Raw genomic sequence first — 19,467 nt, forward strand, 5'->3', positions numbered from 1 at the left:
CCGAAAACTCCCAGAGAATGAGATTCTTTATTTTCTGTCTTTTGAGCCACCATAGATGAAAGCACAGTTTTGGGCCTACAGTGGTTACTCGTTCAGTGATGTTTGTTAAGTTGAATTTAAGACATAGATGAAATAAGTGACTTATATAAAGGCAATGCGAGTAAACCAAAACACGTTAGAGAATAAAAAATTAAAGTTGTATCCAGATGCTTGTTGAAATAATCAGATAATTGAGCCAATAGGGGTTTACTGTTTAAATCATTCATACAATGGCCTTAGTTCTCTGCTTCTCTTTGCACATGTAGGAACAGCTGAGAAAGAATTATAGTTGTCATTTGAAAACTATTAAGTGATTTGCCTACTGATGGAACCCTATTCTTCTGCTAGAAACAGAATTTATCAAATAAAGGAGGTACAAACAAATCTACATTATTGCTTTATTAATCAAGAGGGAGGGCCAAGGAGGCAAATGCCAGTGCGGAATGATGCAAGTTACAAGTAAAATTGAGCTTTTTTTCCCATCTATACCTTGTGTCTTAGGAACAAAGCACCCCTCCACACACACATTTGTTTTCTACGGTGGATGAAATTCCCTGATCTCCCAGAATTTTAAATCTAGACAAGCTTATACACAACCACTGTGACACGATGCCATTGTGACAGAGTAGAAAAGACACTGATCTTCAAGTTGGGAAACATGGTTTAAAGACTCATCATTATTACCTAATACCCTGTGACTACGTTTGACTGAATTATGGCCCTCCAAAGATGTCCACATCCTAATAACCAGAACCTGTGGAATTGTTACTAATGTGGCAAATGGGACCTTACAGGTGTGAATGAGTCCAGATTTTGAGATGAGGAAAATATCCTGGATTGCCTAGGTGGGCCCAATATAATCACAAGGATCCTTGTAAGAGGAAGGCAGGAGGGTCAGAGTTACGGAGAGAACACTCTGAAGATGTCACACTACTGGCTCTGAGGCTGTTTGAAGATGGAGGAAGGGACCATAAACCAAGGCCTCTGGAAGCTAGAGAAGGCAAGGAAACAGACTTTTCCCTACAGCCTCCACAAGAAAGGCAGCTCTGCCAACGCCTTGATTTTTATCCCCTCAAGAACCATAAGATCATAAATTTGTGTTGTTTTAAGCCACTGAGCTTGTGGTCATTTGTGACAGCAGCCATAGAAAACTATGACAGTGAACGTGAATAATCTCCATTCCAAATTTCTCAGAGTTAAACAATGTCTATGCAACCAGATTGTTTGGATGATATAACAAAGGGAAAGTAGTAGGCATTGGTTATTTTAGACATTTTTCTATGTTTTAGCTATTCTTCTCATATAGTGTCCCAGTTTATCTTTTCTAGACATAACCCTCAGACACTGAGATAGAACTGACCACCTAGTATGTTCAGATAACTTGAACAATCAGTCAACATAATTGGTTGTAAGAGGGCACCTAACAAGGCAGGCCAACCACAAAACCTTTTACAAGGACAATAGGGAAGGAACTACCCTCCATCCCCCAAGATTGTCAAAGTAATGTAAGCCTGTGGTGGTTTGGGGACTTCTGCATAGGAGAGACTGCCTGAGAAAAAGGCCAGCAGTGAGAACAGTAGGGCCATGAGAATAGCAGTGATAGACTCCACATACTAGCTCCTGAGCTTCTAGATCTTTCCATACCTGAGGCTACTCTGTTCTGAGGTGGTTTTTTTTTTTTTTTTTTTTTACATGAGCCAATAGAATGTGTGTGTGTGTGTGTGTGTGTGTGTGTCCCTGTGTGGGTATATATATCCAACAGTTAGGTTGGATTTTATTTACTCAAAACAGAAAAAAAAAAATCTTTGTGAAAGTGTGTGGCAGAGAATGTGCTATAAATATATAAAATCAAACTTTTTCTCTATGAAGTATAAACGCTGATGTTAGAAAATTCAGATAATACTGACAAAGTATATTAGCCAAAATATAAATCATCCCAAATCCCACAGCTGGAGATAATCACTGTTAATATAGGGTAGTTTTTTTGTTTCTTCTTCTTCTTTTTTCTTTTTTTAGTTGACCATGGATACAAAGTATAATAAGTAAGAGAATTTAGGATGGTTTTCTAGAGTGTGAGGCATCTAAACTTGACTTGGAAGGATAACTGGGATTTTGATAAGCAAAGATTATGAGAAAGTAATAAATATGCATCCACACACACATATATACATATATATGATTTTTGACAAAGATATAAAGATAATTCAGTGGAGAAAGGATAGTCTTCCCTACAAAAAGTGCTGGAAAAATTAGATGTCCATATGCAAAGATATGAACTTTGGTACATACAACATGCCATATATGAAAGTTAAGTCAAAATGGATATTAGACCTAACTGTAAAATGTGAAATTATGAAACTTATAGAAGAAAACATAGGGAAAAAAGCCTTATGGTCTTGGGTTTGGTGAAAATATTTTGACTATGATACCAAATGCATAATCCATAAAAGAAAAAAATAATAAATTGGACTTCACCAAAATTAAAAGCTTCAACTCTTGGGAAGACATTGTTAAGAGAAGAAAAAGATAAGCTTCAGGCTAGAAGAAAATATTTGCAACCATGTATCTCATAAAAGACTTATAACTAGCATACACAAAGGGCTCACAAAACTTAATAGTAGGAATGCAGACAACTCATACAAGAAAGATGGTAAATAAATTATAAGACATATAGATGACAAATAAGCACGTTAAAAAGATGTTCAACATCATTAGTGATTAGGGGAATGCGCATTGTAACTACCACGAGATATCACTACACGCCTGCTAAAATGGCTAAGATCAAAAAGTGTTGGCAAGAATGTGGAGGGACTAGAACTCTCATACTCTGCTGGTGGGAATGTGAAATGTTACAACCAGTTTGGAAGAGTTTGGCTTAGACCCAGCCATTCTACTCCTAGATATTTATGCAAAAGAAATGAAAGGCTATGTCCCTACAAAGACTTTTACACTGTTATTCATAGTAGTTTTACCTGCAATAGCTAAGAGCTGGAAATAATCCCACTGTACACCAGTACTTGAGTAAGAGAGCACTCTGGTATTCCCAGGTATGGAGTTCTATTCAGCAATTAAAACATATGGAGTTTTAGGCACATAATAACATGGAAGTCTGCAAATAATTATGCTGTGTGAAAGAATCTGAACAACAAGGGAAGAGCATATACTCTTTGACTCCAGAATCTGTAAGTGGTAAAAAATGATCAGCAGTGGCTTGGGACCAAGTGGAGGGAGGAGCGTCAGACCAGAAGGAGGATGTGGGAGCATGAGGAAACATTTGGGGATGACACGTAAGTTTATTATCCTGATCATATTGACTATCTTGATGTGTGATGGTTTCGCAATGTTATAGATGTCAAAACTTATGAAATTGTACACTTTAAAAGGCCCAGTTTATTGTATACTAATTATACCTCACTGATGGGGAAAAATGAAAGGGAAGGAAGAAAACATGCAAATACACGCGAGGGAGAAATCTGGGCACAGTCGCTGCTTCCAGGTGCCCAGAGCATAAGCTGTAAGGGTAAAGGAAGGCTGTCAATAGCATGTGAATAGCGAAGTCATTAAGAGAGCAGAATTCTGAAGGTAGACTTCCCAAGTTCAAATCCTAACTCTTTCATTTACTAACTGTGGGACCTTGAAGATCAACTTTCTCTCTGTTTGCTCATTTAAAAAAAAAAAAAATGGGACTAAAATAGTACCAGGCTTAGGATGTTGTTTTGAGGGTCCAATAGATATGCAAAATTAACATCTGCAAAATATTTGCCACATGCAAACATGACATGGTTATAATAATTTTGAGCATTCCTGTGATTATTATTTGTTCAACAGTTGTATTGAGATATAATCCACATCCCATCCAGTTCAGTCATCTGAACATATAAATCAATACCACGGTCTCATTTTAAAATATGCTGTCATCTCAAAAAGAATCTCCTGATCCAATTAGTGGCCATTCCCCATCCTCTCCACCCTGCCATAGGCAACCACTAATCTACTTTCTGTCTCTACAGAGTTTCTTATTCTGTATTCAAATTGATATGGAACTATATCCATACCATATTCAACATTTCATATAAATGGAATCATGTTGTATGTGATTGTTTTGGGTCTGGTTTCTTTCATGAAGCATAATGTTTTCAAGGTTCATCCATGTCATAGGATGTACTAGTACTCATTCCTTTTTATTACCAAATAATATTCTGTTGTATGGATACACCACATTTTATTCCAGTTATTATCATGCAGGACAGAACATTTTTGTCTGAAGAGGGAAGAAAGGAAAGGAGCAGAGGTGTGATCTTAATGGCTGTACAGCAACCCAGAAGTGGTGGGGAATTATATTTAACCAGCTAAAGGAAAGGGTGGTTGAAAAAGGTGAAAATTGCATGGGCGCGTGCCGTCGACTCATACGCTTCCTTAGAGCTGGCCCCACCTGGGTTCTGATGAAATACAGAGGACTCCTTCATTCTATACAGAGGCAACCTAGTGCAGAAGAAATTCCTGCTTGCTCACTCATGCTGTTAGCATGGGCAAGTCATTTATGTCCTTAAATTAGCAGTTTCCTCCAAAGCTCTCATCACCCCTCTGCTCATCCCCTCCAGCCCTGGGCTCACCTCACTGAAGCCTACTGTGAGGATCATATATTAATGAAGGTAAAAGTACTGAATTAACTGGGACATTTATTTTTAAGTGCAAAAATGTTTCAGTAGTACCTTGTGCTAGAGGTATTTGAAATGTTTTCTGATGACCAAAATATTCTATAAAGATCCCTGAATTTCTTAGGAATTAATAGGTAAATAAAGAACAAATAAGGACCTCCAGTTAGCCATTGTGGTTTGTAGCAAATGGAGCCTAAGTAAACTCAAATGCCCTGGCAGGTAGGACTCTACCCTATTCATCACTGTACTGCATTACTCGCCACGATTTCTAGGATATGGCAATGTCTCAATGCACTCGTTTTATTAAAGCAAAATGAAATGGCATACGATAGTGCATCAGTCAGTGTGCACAAGATTTTCATGTTATATTCTTAATAAAACCATAAAGGGTATTATTGATAAAAGCCTAGCTGATATTTACTGAGAAAGTACTATGTGCCAGACAATGTGCTAAGTTCTGTGCCTACACTGACTCACAGTAGCCTTCCTTTCCTAACGGACCTGAAGGCAAGAGAAGTAAATAACTTTTTCAAGTCTGAAAAGTAATTTGCAAAGCAGGGGCTTTAACCCTGTTTGATCTAAAGCCCAAGACTTTAAAAAGGATTTGGGTTTACTTGTATTTATTAGAATTAGGTATAAAAATTGCATGTCATCTCATGTGCAAAGATTTTAGATTCCAAAGGAAGGAACTGGAGGGGGTATTTTCTTTCTAAGACTCGACTTAGAAATATGCTGGAAAACATGCATATCAGTTCTGATATTTGATCCCTACCTGGGTGTTTCACCTGAGCTGTTTTCTAATTCAAATTATATTCCTTCACGATACTGAGGACTCCCCAGATTCTTTGTGAAATGATCTCTGCCAAACTAGAAAATGTCTCCACATTCTGTGCCACAATACTTTGTCATTTTTTCCAAAACTTTTGAAAACTCAACTCATCCATGAAATCTTCTGCGATCGAGGTGGAAGCCACCCAGACATTCTGTTAATATCTTCAGTGTGATTGATATTTCCCTCCTGCAGTGTGGCAAGATAGCATATGCGTGTATGTGGGCAAGCGTATATATCTTTATGTTAATGTGCATCTGTTCCTCTCATCGCTACCATATACTATTAAGATATTAAGATCCTGGGTTCTGTCCTTGCTTCCCTCCACAGAAGAGAACACTGATTCACCTGGGTAACCCCAGTGCTCAGCTCCCTGGCACGATGTACATGTTCCATAAACATTTATTGAATGAGTGAGTGAGCGCTCAATGATGACAGTGACAACCTTGGAGGAACATCTCTCCTCGCACACGGAGAAAATAAGATCACGTACAAATAGAGCTGCAAATAGCTTGCCTTCTCGGGTATTTTATTTTTAAGCATTCTCAGCTGAAATGTGCTGTGGAATGGCTGAGACTTAGGTAATTTTCATTTCACCTCTGTTTTCCAAATGGTTACCACTTACCAAATACAGCATACTTAGGAGTGTGCTTTTCCCCCTTAGGGTACAACACTGTAATACAACGCTAGATTCTTTCCGAGGCCTTTCCCTTCTAAAGCTATGGAATTCATTCATATCTTGCTATTTATCATGGCTGTGTGAAAAAAGAAAACTAAGGAAGAACAATGGGGTTCTAATTCACCAACTGCCTTCTTTTGTTATAAGAAGATCAGAAAAATTAAAATTCCAAGTCTTGCGTACCTCTTGCTTGGTTACATTTGATGTCAGTTTTTTCAAAGGCTTACTGTTATTTTAAACAGCAGTCATCATACATAAACATTATAATGTGTTCTGCAAGAGTCAGGGAGGCTGCCAATGATTACAATTGGAATCATACGGCCTAAATGTTAATCCCATACCCATCTCCTTTCTATTTGAATGACCTTGAGCAAGTTATTTCAAGTTACTTCTCTTTATCCTTGAAGGAAGGTAGAGACGGTGTTGTGAAGATTCATTGAGATAATTGGGACAAAGAGGCTTATATCCCAATTATATGCATAGGAAGTCCTTCCTCCATTACTTTCACCTGCCATTTTTTATCATGATGGTAACAAGTAGACTGGGGTAAATAGACTCCCCCAGAGCAGACCCATTCAAAACCTCTTCGAGGGATTCCCAACCTTTCACAGTACCAACACAGATCCATCCAAGAATGTTAAGGGGAAAACAATTTCCAGGGAACCTACAGCTACGGGGCTGCTCCCATCTTAGCCTTAGGTACCAAGGACTCATTCCTCACCTCAGGGATACTAACTGTTCTATGAATTCGGTGTGGTGGTGGTTCCAATATCCCAGGGTCAACAACCTGGAGGAAAGAGGAGGGGACTTAGCCCAAAGGGCGTTTGCTTGAGCATTTAGTTGCTTCCAGAGATTTGACATGGGTTATACAAGGGCTAAAGCAATGCCTGGGTACCCTCCCTGAACATTTTCTTCTGCACTTAACAGGACTGCAGAATTGTGAGTCTGTCACGGCAGGCTCTCTGTCAATCACGCCCTCCTTTCACTGAGCCCCAAACACCTAGCACACCAGTGGTAATCTCGGCTTTACTTTATGGCCGAGCAGCAGGTACACTGTGTATTATTGCTTTCCCTTTCAACCATCTTCAAAGTCTCTTTTCAATCCCTGGCCCTGGGAATTATATCTTACATTCTTCTTGCATAGACCTATTTGTAAATGATCAATTGGTGTAGTTTATACTAGTTTTGAGCCCTCTTCCCCTTACTTTTTAGCATATTGCTAGAGGTCACAGCCCTTATAACAACAGATAAGAGATTATCACTGTTATAGACCAGGACAATAGGAGTCATAGCTCAGCCCCATTCCCAGGGAAACACGATGCGTCCACAGATCCACTTCCTGCTCAGGCCTCCTTCTGGTGGGAAAACAATATGGATTATAAAAAGATAGTATGTGTACATGTCTTTTAACAGGGGGAAAGTGGCATTTCTTAGCCTTTGAAAATCTTTTCCCTTTGTTTGCAATTTATTTTATTCTCTTGTTTTACATGTCTATTTCTTCTTTAAAAAAAAATAGGATATATAAAGAGAATAAGCCATAATCTCATGACTCAGATATTTTCTACACATATAAATGCATAATATATAAATTGCTGGTATAACACATAATTTCTTTTTTTTAAAATTTTTTAATTTTTTTAAAGATTTTATTTATTTATTTGATAGAGATAGAGACAGCCAGCGAGAGAGGGAACACAAGCAGGGGGAGTGGGAGAGGAAGAAGCAGGCTCATAGCGGAGGAGCCTGATGCGGGGCTCGATCCCATAACGCTGGGATCACGCCCTGAGCCGAAGGCAGACTCTCAACCACTGTGCCACCCAGGCGCCCCCACACATAATTTCTTATAATCAGATTTTTTAAATCATAAACTGTGAATATATTTCCATGTCTATACATTCAGAGCAACGGCATCATCACTAATGATTGTGTGGTGCTTTATTATATCATTATAAGTCCTTTATTGTCAGATATATACGTTGTTTCTGATATTTACAATGCTCCAATGATTGTGCATGTACAATGTCTTCATTCATTTATCCACTAATTTCTTTAAGATAAAACTTAGAAAAGGGAATGCTAGGTCAGGGGCAGTCTGAGTTTTAAAGACTTTTGATAACATGCCATATTGGTCTCTGCAAGGGTTACACCAAGTTACTCTCTCAATAGCATTTTATAAAAATGCTCTTTCTCTACACTCTTGCCATGACTGGGTGTTTTAACTCTATTTTTAATTTAAAGGCCAAGAAGGAGGCATCTCACAGGGCTTGAGATCTCCCTGAGTATGGCTACATTAGATTTATGGTGTAAAGATTTGTTAACCAGGACCTGAGTCATGGGAATGTGGGCGTGTTTTTTCTATTACCAAGAAATCTATGAATCAGATCTAATAACTGTTTCAGTCACTACCAATACAGCCACATTTCAGAGACAACCCAACTTGGAAAAAGCTATATATTTTTTATCAAAAAATTCCCATGGATGTAATAATAGCAAATATCCTTTTAGTTCTCTTTAGATTGAGGCAATAATATTGTTTCACTTGAAATTACGTATCTCATTTTAGACATTGGGGGATCTAATTTATATATGTTTCCGGGAATAAGTGGAACTCTATTTGTTCCTAAATAAAAATGTCAATCATAAAGGAATAGTCACTGTGACTGAACCACATAGATGTGTACTTTTTGTATATGAATCACAAACCTGACAAGGCTATTTGAAACTTTACTTGTTACAATCTGTTGCTCTGTCCATATAACCACCTTACAGAAGACAATAATTCTCAGTCTTTCTATTAGCGAGGAGAAGTCAGAAATAAAATTAAGTGCTGATAGGGCTAGTTTATATTAAGAGAAAAATTCCAAGTGGGACAAAAATCTATATGTCAGTGTTTATACACAACACAAGGGGAAGAGCTATCATATTAATCGAAGGGGTGGTTATATTTTCTGATCTCCCCTAAGATTTTAATATATGCATTTGTCCCTTTCTGGAACAGGACAATCTATTGACCTATGACCACTTTTCCCCTCTTTAAAGGTCTTTGTTTTGTGAAGGGTTTTGAGGTTTGGCTTCCCCAGGGAAGTCCCAGTCTTTTGATTTCCTTACTATTTCTCTTCTCTCTTTCAGCATAATATTTTTATTTGTTTTCTGGGGAGACTTTGTCCCTTTACTGAATGACTTATACTTTCCCCAGGATCTAATTATAACTGGGTATCTAGACTTGTGTCCCAGCAGAAGGAAGCCATGGCTCCAAATTCGAGGGCTGAAAACAGATTACATGTCCCATTTCTATCCATTTCATACCTCACAGACAACAGTGGACATGCCAAACAAATTCCTCAGCGTGTGCATTTGTGGTCATACTTCCTGACTTCCAAATCTTAGGCACAGAAATGTCTTTGGGCCATTCTACATGTCCCTTCTTGAGATCACTTTCTCAACGACTATATTTTCCTTCCCATTCCTCTTCTATGGTTTCATTAGTTCAAGCATGGTTTTAGATACCCATTGGCCAAGATTGCAACACTGAATGGTTTTGTTCGTTCGTTTGATTGGTTAAATGTAGCTAGCAGAATATTTTAAATCAAAAGGGCTCCCATTCCACACTTGAATGGGATGGATGCTCCTCTTTTAAATATCAGAAGTCCACACTTCCTGTGGAGCAGAGGTCTGGTAACAAGGGATAGTCCCTTCCTTTCAAACTGAACACAAGATAGGATCAGGACTTTAATAGATTTAATCTTACTTTCAAGTTTACATAATCTCAAGCAGCTTTCCTATAGTACGGAGACTGGTTCAGAGCTTGATCCCATGACCTCAAGACCACAACCAGAGCCAGAACCAAGAGCTGGTTGCCCAATCTACTGAGCCACCCAGGCACCCCATTAATAATCAACTTTCTAAATGTCAGTGTAGTCCATACATTTTTGTAGATTACTCATGTTAAAAGGTGATATACAATCTATGCCAGGAGGTGGTATTAAATAATATCAAATATAAACCCCTCCTTCATGAAAATGTCCTATCTCATTTTTGATGATTAATCCTTCCCCATGATATGTATTCATGGTGTATTGGTAAATCCCGATGACTGTCCTTCCATTATAGGAGACAAAGTTGTCCTAATCCATTATTATTTTTTCCTTTGCTAATCCTCAGCTAGTATAGGTAAAGGGAGGGGATATCACCAAAACTGGACCAAATCAAATGACCAAAATTAAAGTGAACTCTTTCTCGCATGGTCTAGAATCCCAACTGAAGAAACACAAATATAAAAGAAATAGTTCAGCATTCCTTCATTTTAGAGGCATCATCCAGTTGAAAATATTAAGTGAATCCTGTACCAAGACTGGTTCCAGATGGCTGGCTTTGTTCATAGTTCTGTACCAGATATACTATGTTACTCTTATATTCATGCTTATGATTCTTTTTCTATCATTTCCATAAGTCCCCTTTCCTTGGTTTGATTTTTACCAACACATAAATCTAAGTAACATTGACAATTTATTAAATTACAATTACAAATTCCCACTGAGAAAAGTACACTGAGGAGTTAACCTAAACTCACTTCCTACTTAGATACATTGTTCCCTCCATACCTTATTTTTAGAATAATCTAATAGTATGCTTGGAAAATTCAAAATTATTTATTGGGCTTTACTTTAGTAGCTAAAACCATAAATGCCAGCAGTCAACCATAGAATCATCTGCTTTATGACAATACAGACAACATGCCCATTGAGATTCTAAAAAGACATGACTCTTAACAGACAGTTGAAAGCAATTCTGCCTTGAGTCTGGCTAGCTCCTCCAAGCAGGAGAAATCATGGTGCTGTGGTTGCCTACCTCACCCAGGAGAAATTCTCTTACTGTGCTACTAGGTTAAGAAAAGCCTGATGCAAACTCTAACAGGCCCATCTTTTTTGCAGGTCACTCCTATACAGTGGTATGAAAGTACAATATTTATTCCCTATTTCTAAATTTTTTCATAGAAGAAAATCCCACCATAGTATTTCTCCTGGCCTCTTTTTTTATTCCGTTTACATTCTCCTCTCCTTGGTCATTAGAGTTGTTTATTTGATTGGTGAACTCAGGAGCAAGACTTTGTCAGTTGTAGTTTAACCCATTCTCTTCACCTGCATCTTAGAGCAGGCTGCTCAGATACATTTGAGCTGGCTACTCCACACTGGGAATTTCATGGGTGGCTGCCATGTTCATGGCAGGGGAGCCTGCAGCTGCCCTGGGCCTGGATGGGTGAATCTAAGTCTGGGGTTCAGTGTTAGGAAGCCTATTTTAGCCATACACTGAAACAGCATCCTTAGATACTAACTGCATCATTAATAAAAGTGACATCTACCTCTCCATTTGCCTACTTTTTTGACTTATGAAACCTCACTTTGTTCTGAACTTGGGTAGCTAGAATGGAAACTTCAAGAGAACAGATTAGTAGTGCTTGGAACTTACCTTATCAAAATTTCTCCAACAGTTCCTGATCTTCCTGAGAAAACCCAAAGAATTTAAAGAAGTGTTCTGGATTTCAGCAGATGATGTTTATTTTACACCTGGAGTAAGACAACACAAATATCATATTTTAAAATCATACTATATGAATGAGAACAAATTTAGGGTAGACATTCCTGCCTGCCAGCCTCACCCAATAGAATCAATCAATGCAATATTCATCTTTCTAATATAAATACATAGATATAGATATACATATATAGGTGAATATATGGGTTTCTATATATGTATATAACACATATGTACTATATGTATATATAGTTGCATACACATATGCGTGTATACACACACACACACACACACACACACACATAGTTGTATCCATCCTAGATATGCCAGTCTTTCTTTTGCCAATGTTCATTGCATTGTTTTATTGAAATGTGCCATATGTATTTCATTGGGAAATATTTTTATCTATAGATATCATTTTGAACATACATTTGAGGGACTTCTTGTTCTTACTTCATCCTTCTGTCAGGAGTTCAAAACTATACCAATAATTATCACTTTGTTTCAAATCTAATAGCCAAATGGACATAGAAAACTATAAAACATCCCCTGTAATTTACAGATTTCTCAGCAGCAAGAAAATAAGTAAATATAGGCACTGGATTGAGAATTGGAAATGGATTCAATTAATAACCCTGCCATAATTAACCAGGCAGCTTGGGCAAGTGTCCAAACCTCACTGGGTCTTAATCTCTCCACGTAAAAACTTCAAGGCTTTGTACAAAGTTGCTCCTGAGTCCCCTTCCATCTTTCAAATTTTGTGATAATTTTTCTTCTAAAGATGTGGTTTGATACAGGTAGAATGTTTAGGAAGAATTTGTAGTAGCAAAACTACCATGCTTAGAAAAAGCCTGATTTTTTATAAATTTATCATACGTACCTAATCACTGGTTTCAATCTCTGCTGGACAATTAGTTACTTATAGTTAAATGATACTAAGGTGACTGTAGTCAATTTCAGGTTCACCTATCAATTTGAAAAAATCAATTGTGTATCTCATAGAGCTAATTAAAATCTGATTTTTGACTCACAGGATTCATGATACTTTGGCACCTGATGACCAGTGGTTCACCATTTATCTATCTTTCTGCTATCCTAATGTTGAGAGGAAAAATCTGGAATTCTGAAGAAACTGGGAAAACTGTGGGCAACTTGTAAGCTAGCTTACAGAATTTGGTATTATAGCATGACTCCCTCCCTGCTTGACACCCTCACGTATCTCCCAAGGGGGAGAAATGTTTCTGGGTGAAATAGTCATATACCTAATTGGTGTTCCATATGTCATTGTCTTGCAAAAACAAAACAATTCCTAAAACCAGGAATTGAGCAGTAGCTGAAATTACTACTTAGAAGGATAATTTAAAAACTAATACGAGATTTTTGTTGTTGTTGTTATTAGAATCACAGAGACTCATTTAAACCTCTACCATATTTCTGACACCAGGATAAACTTTCTACATTATTTTACAGATTAAGCCTCCTAATGACCCTATGAAAATTTTGAATTACGATCCTTATTTTATAGGTGAAGAAACTGAGGCATGAGTCAATTGCCCAGAAGGAAGTAATAGGCGGCAGGTTAACAGGTCTGTGTGAGACAGGAGCAATCCTCCTTCTTATTATCCCATATATCCTGACACTATAAAGCTTGTTGGCTACACCTAGGCCAGTAAATATTCCATCTCAATAGGTTCTCTCAGGCCTATATTTATGCGAGCCTCTGAATGCACTGGTTAATATGATTTTGATATAAGAAGGCCTTGTCTGATTTCTCTCCAGGACTATAATATTTGTATTTCATGTCTATGTTCAGGGGAACAAAATGCTGCTTTTTCCATCTTCTCGCCTGAGTTTTCTGCCTGATATTTAGCATGTTTCAAAGAAATGTGTCGATAGCAGGATGTTTACTGCGTACCCATCTTTGTACAGAGAACTGAGGTAGGTGGGGCTGCCTGCAGGGGCAGAAGCATTGGGTGAAAAAAGCATTGTGGTGGGTGGCTGTGAAGAGAAGAACCAGCCAGAAGGTTTGTTGATCAGACCAAAGTGAATCATATTATACAGATGCATAGAATGTGGGGCTGGAAGAGGCTTCCCTAACCAGTTAGTTCAAATTCACAGTGTTCAGTTGAAAGAAGTAAGATACAAAGTGTTCATGAATTAGCAAGGAGGTCTCTGGAGATCACCCATCCACCCAGCTTCTCAATAGTATAATCAAACCCTCCATTGTATGTTTCTATGCTTTTCTTAAGAACAGAAATTCACTGTTCAAGGCTTGTACATTTCAGTCACATTGTGTGGTTGAAGACCCAAAGAGCTTAGTGGCTGTGAGAAAGACCAGCCTGAGTCCTAGGGCAAGCAACATCACTTTCTACTTGTAGAACTTTAGAAAAGCCTTAATCTTTCCATGGGACACTTTCCTAATCTGTAAAAAAAGATCACGAGAGTAGCCCCCTCTCATGCTGCTTTGTAGATTATGTAAGAACTTTGTTTTTGAACAATTTTTTAAAAGATTATTTATTTATTTATTTGAGAGAGGGGACAAGCAGGGGAAGCGGCAGAGGGAGAGGAAGAGAGAATCTTGAGCAGACTCCCCGCTGAGCACGGAGCCAGATGCAGGGCTCCATCTCACAACTCTTGAGATCATGACCTGAGCCGAAACCAGGAGTCAGACTCTCAACCAACTGAGTCACCCAGGCGCCTTTACATGAGAATTTTCATAAAAGACTTTTCATCAAGGTCCAGCACAGAGTAAGTAAGCATATATAAAATTTCCAGTTATCATCCTCATCCTCATCCTCACCATCATTTCTTTTATGTGAACCTAACATAATGAGACATTCTTTGAAAATTGCACTTGTAAGGAAATATAAATCCCAATGAAAGGAGATTCTGGCTGTAAACTAACAAAATAGAATGAAATCAGCAGCATGGTCATAGAAACTTTTAGTTTCTCATCAGTGACATGGGAAAGACATCAATCTCTGTACATTTTTGAAATTATATGTGTAATACTATGAAAGAAGAGATTCAGAAATTGATCTTTTTGCTCAGGACTGTCCAAATCAATTCTACTCAAAAGCAGAAGTTCTCATAGCTTCTCGTAGCTAGAACGTGTAACTAAAACAAATGATTTTACACAATAAAAAGGGAGAGAAAAATAGAAAGCCTCACTTTTCCTCTTCATCGAAAGTTGATATGAAGGGATGTCCATTGGGATTCTGCTGTTAGAAAGCTCAGTTATGCAATATTCATACAAAAATAATTCCAAATCAATAATCAATACGACATATTTTAAATTTACATTAACATTTAAATTAATGAGAGGCTTAATGTGAATTGTGGAGCTTTAGATGTTTAGGACTATATCCCTTCTTGCCAACTTGGAACAGGGTCTATTGACTCACCTTCTCAGTCTCACAAAACAGCTTCCAGACTTTGTGTGTTTTCAGTGCCAGAGGATTTTCAGGCTGGTGAAAGATGCCATATTGACATCACCAGGGAATGAAGTTGGCCCTATTCACTAAAGATGGAAAATGCTTCCAGCAACTGCACACACCTTCCCTGAAGGGCAGTTTGCCATAGATGATTGTCAGACCTGGGAATACTCTGGGATCGAAGCTTACTGCCCCACCACTCTCTCCCTTTTTCCCCATTAATCTTATCCAACAAATATTTCTAGAACACCTCCTATGGACACAGAACTGTGCTAAAACAACAGAGATTCTACTTCAAGGGACTCATCATCTATTGAAGGATACAGTCACATATGTAAATGACTATAGAATAATATCTCACTTTCTATAATGAAAGAAGGTACATATTGGGTGCCGTCAGAGGCACCTGAATAAGAATAAGAGGAGAATCAAGAACAGCTTCTGAATAAATGAGACTAGAAAGGCAACTAGGCATTAGTCAATCAAAGAAGAGCAGAAACCTCACCATTGAGAGGGGAGAGCCTATACAAAAGACTAACACCTTTGCTTAAATAAACAAGAAGTTCTGAATGATTAGTGTAAGAGGTGGCATAAGGGGTGTGTGTGTGTGTGTGTGTGTACATATACACATACAAGTGTGGGTGTAACAAATGAACGTGCCTAGTTAGACAAGTTTAGAGAGATCTCACATGCCAGGTTAAGGAGTTTGGGTACCATCCTTAAAATGATGCAGATGAACAAGTTCTGATGTAGTTTTGTTTGCTTTAATGATCCTTATGTACAGAGAAGTTTCAGGTTCACAACAATAGTGAGCAGGAAGTAAAGAGAACTATGTCTCTTATCCCCACACATACAAAACCTCTTCCACTATGGACGTCCCACACCACAGTGGTACCTCTGTTACAATTAATGAACCTACACTGACACATCATTATCACCCAAAGTCCATAGTTCACATTAGAATTCACCTGAACACTACATCAAAAGCTAATGATGTATTGTATGGTGACTAACATATCATAAAAAAAAAAAAAAAAGAATTCACTCTTGGTGTTGTACTGTCTATGAGTTTTGACAAATGTATAATGACAGAGATCTACTATTGCAGATTCAAACAGAGTAGTTTTTTTTTTTTTTTTTTTTTTAATGATTTTTTATTATATTATGTTAGTCACCATACAGTACATCCCCGGTTTCCGATGTAAGGCTCAATGATTCATTAGTTCTGTATAACACCCAGTGCACCATGCTATACGTGCCCTCTTTACTACCCATCACCGGTCTATCCCATTCCCCCACCCCCCTCCCCTCTGAAGCCCTCAGTTTGTTTCTCATAGTCCATAGTCTCTCATGTTTCATTCCTCCTTCTGATTACCCCCCCTTTCTTTATCCCTTTCTTCCCCTACTGATCATCCTAGTTCTTATGTTCCATAGATGAGAGAAATCATGTGATAGTTGTCTTTCTCTGCTTGACTTATTTCACTTAGCATTATCTCCTCCAGTGCCGTCCATGTTGTAGCAAATGTTGAGAACTCGTTCTTTCTGATAGCTGAGTAATATTCCATCGTATATATGGACCACAACTTCAAACAGAGTAGTTTTGTTGCCCTAAAAATTTTCTGCACTTGACCTATTCTCCCTCCTCCCCCTTACCCCTGGCAACCACTAGTCTTTTTATGGTCTCTATAGTTTTGCCTTTTCCAAAATGTTATGTAGTTGGAATCATAGAGTATATAACCTTTTTAGATTGGCTTCTTTCACTTAAAAATATGCATTTCAGTTTCTTCCATGTCTTTTTATGGCTTGATAGCGTATCTTTTTTTAGTGCTGAATGATATTTCGTTTCCTGGATTTACCACAATATATTTATCCATTCTCTTACTGAAGGGCATCGTGTTGCTTTCAAGTTTGGGCACTTATGAATAAGACTGCTATAAACATCTGTGTGTAGGTTTTTGTGTGAACACAAGTTTTCAGCTCCTTTGGGTAAATACCAACTACTGCAACTGCTGGATCACATGATAAGAAGATGTTTAGTTTTGTAAGAAACCACCAAACGGTCTCCCAAAGCTGCTGTACCATTTTACATTCCTACTAGCAATAGGTGAGAGTTTATGCTGTTCCACGTCCTCACCAGCATCTGGTGTTGCCCGTGTTTTCAATTTTGGCCATTCTAGTTGGTATGTAGTGGTAGGTCCTTGTTATTTTAATTTGCATTTCCCTGATGGCGTATGATGTGGAACATCTTTCATATGTTTATGTGCCATCTGTATATCTTCTTCGATGAGGCGTCTGTTCAGATCCTTGGCTTATGTTTAATGGGGTTGTTTTCTTACTGTTGAATTTCGAGAGTTCTTTGTATATTACGTATCCTATGTCTATTAACATGTTATCAGATGTGTTTTTTGCAGTTTGTGGCCTGTCGTCTAATTGTCTCAACAGTGGTTCTCATGGAGCTGAAATTTTTAATTTTAATGAATGTCACTTTATTGATTATTTCATTCATGGATCACACCTTCGGTGCTTTGTCTAAAAAGTCATTGCCATATCCACTGTCACCCAGGATTTCTTATATGTTATCTTCTGGGAGTTTTAGTTCTGCATTTTATATTTAGGACTATGATACATTTGGAGCTAATTTTTGTGAAGGGTGAGAGGTTTGTGTCTAGATTCTCTCTCTCTCTTTTTCTGGCATGTGGATGTCTAGCTGTTCCAGCACCATTTATTGAAAAGACTATCTTTTCTCCATCATATTGCCTTTTTTTGGTCAAAGATCACTTGACTCTATTTTTGAGGGTCTCTGTCTGAGTTCTCTGTTCTGTTATAATGACCTATTTGTTTATTCTTTCAGCAATATGGCCTGGTTTTGATTACTATAGCTTTATAGTAAGTCTTGAAGTTGAGCAGTGTCCATTCTCCAACTTTGTTTTTCTCCTTCAATATTGTGTTCATTATTCCAGCTGTTTTGCCTTTTCACATAAGCTTTAGAATCAGTTGTCATTCAAACTTGCTGGGAGTTTTATGGGAATTAAATTGAATCTATAGATCCAATTGGGAAGAGCTGATGTCTTGACAATATTGAGTCTTTCTTTCATTAATATGGAATGTCTGTCCCTTTATTCAGTTCTTCTTTGATAACTTTCACCAGAGTTTTGTAGTTTTCTTCATATAGATCTTGCACATATTTTGTCAGATTTATACTTAAGTATTTCATTTTTTGTGATACTAATATAAATAGTAACATGTCATTAAGTACACATTCCACTTGTTCATTGCTGGCATGTGGACAAAAATATTGACTTTTGTGTATTAGCCTTCAATCTTGCAATCTTGCTATAATCACTTACTAGTTTCAGGAGTCTTTTGGTTGATCCTTTCAGACTTTCTAATAGATGGTCAAGTCATCTGCAAAGAAAGTTTTATTTTTTTTCTTCCCAATCAGTATACCTTTCATTTCTTTTTCTTGTCTTAGTGAATTACCTAGAATTCTGATTTAAGAAATATCACTTCGGCAACATTGTGGAGAATAGATGAAATGTGAGCTGTTCTTTCTCCATAATATTGTCAGATGTTAAAGTATGCCCTAGTAAACCCCGAATAGATTTCTTGTGATGCTAGATGCGAGACACAGGTGGTGGAGAGTGTCAGAGAATCGGTAATTCCAGGCCTTGTGGCTTTCTTTTTGACAGTGGAGCGATATGGGTCAATGAAAAAGATAGAATTAGCAATGCCGTACTTGTGTTCTACTACCCTAATCCATTTTTGCAAAGATACATTTATAGAGCACCAAGAAGGTAACAGGAAAAGTATTAGATCCTGTGATGGAGTGATAAACAAGAAAGCATGGTGTCTGCCCTCAAGAAATTTACATTTGAGTGAGAGATGAGAAAGAACAATTAAGTAAATAAAAAATATTTAGAGATTATGGTGAAAACTATTGAGAAATAAACAGGATGTTGTGATAGTAATTAGCATGGGGTTAGTCAGTGTTGCTCTAATTGTAAAGAGGGCAAACTCTGGACAGGTACTCACTAGATTCCAATCCCAGCTCTCCCATTTCCCATGATGTTATGTTGGCAAGATCCTCTGCCTCAGTTTCCTCATCTGTATAATGAAGATAAATATTTCACTTCATAGGGTGTTGTGAGGATTAAATGAGATAATAAATGTACAGTAAGTAGCCTAGTACATGGCACACAGAAGTCCTCAAAATTCTTAGCTATTATTATAGTTTTGGTTACTATTATTACTCTGTGCTTACTATTATTATTTTTTGGGTAGCTTGGTAAGGGAAGC

At 37.7% G+C, this 19,467-nt stretch overlaps 1 protein-coding gene across 4 annotated transcripts in view; it reads right to left on the reverse strand.

The window, feature by feature from the left end:
• The window catches only part of LRRC4C (leucine rich repeat containing 4C), a 1,128,307-nt gene that overhangs the window by 167,427 nt on the left and 941,413 nt on the right, over positions 1 to 19,467 (reverse strand). For all 4 annotated transcript variants that reach the window (XM_057317294.1, XM_057317292.1, XM_057317295.1 and 1 more), the window contains one exon: positions 11,672 to 11,769. The gene's annotated coding sequence lies outside the window, so the exon portion shown is untranslated. The remainder of the gene's footprint in view (positions 1 to 11,671; positions 11,770 to 19,467) is intronic.

This window comes from Ursus arctos, unplaced genomic scaffold (assembly GCF_023065955.2).
Source record: "Ursus arctos isolate Adak ecotype North America unplaced genomic scaffold, UrsArc2.0 scaffold_23, whole genome shotgun sequence".
Taxonomy (NCBI): Eukaryota; Metazoa; Chordata; class Mammalia; order Carnivora; family Ursidae; genus Ursus; species Ursus arctos.